Below are 434 nucleotides of genomic sequence, written 5' to 3' on the forward strand. Positions count from 1 at the left end.
TGTGGATCACCTGAGGTCAGGAGATCAAGACCAGCCTGACCAACATGGTGAAACGTTGTCTCTACTAAAAATACAAAAATCAGCAGGGTGTGGTGGCACATGCCTGTAATCCCAGCTAGTCAGGAGGCTGAGGCAGGAGAATCGCTTGAGCCTGGGAGGCAGAGGTTGCAGTGAACTGAGATCGCGTCACTGCACTCCAGCCAGGGCAGCAGAACGAGACTCCACCTCAAAAAAAAAAAATTTTGCCGGGCGCGGTGGCTCAAGCCTGTAATCCCAGCACTTTGGGAGGCCGAGGCGGGTGGATCACAAGGTCAAGAGATCGAGACCATCCTGGTCAACATGGTGAAACCCCGTCTCTACTAAAAATACAAAAAATTAGCTGGGCATGGTGGCACGTGCCTGTAATCCCAGCTACTCAGGAGGCTGAGGCAGGA

This window comes from Sapajus apella, unplaced genomic scaffold (assembly GCF_009761245.1).
Source record: "Sapajus apella isolate SASKATOON/1434 unplaced genomic scaffold, GSC_monkey_1.0 scaffold114, whole genome shotgun sequence".
Taxonomy (NCBI): Eukaryota; Metazoa; Chordata; class Mammalia; order Primates; family Cebidae; genus Sapajus; species Sapajus apella.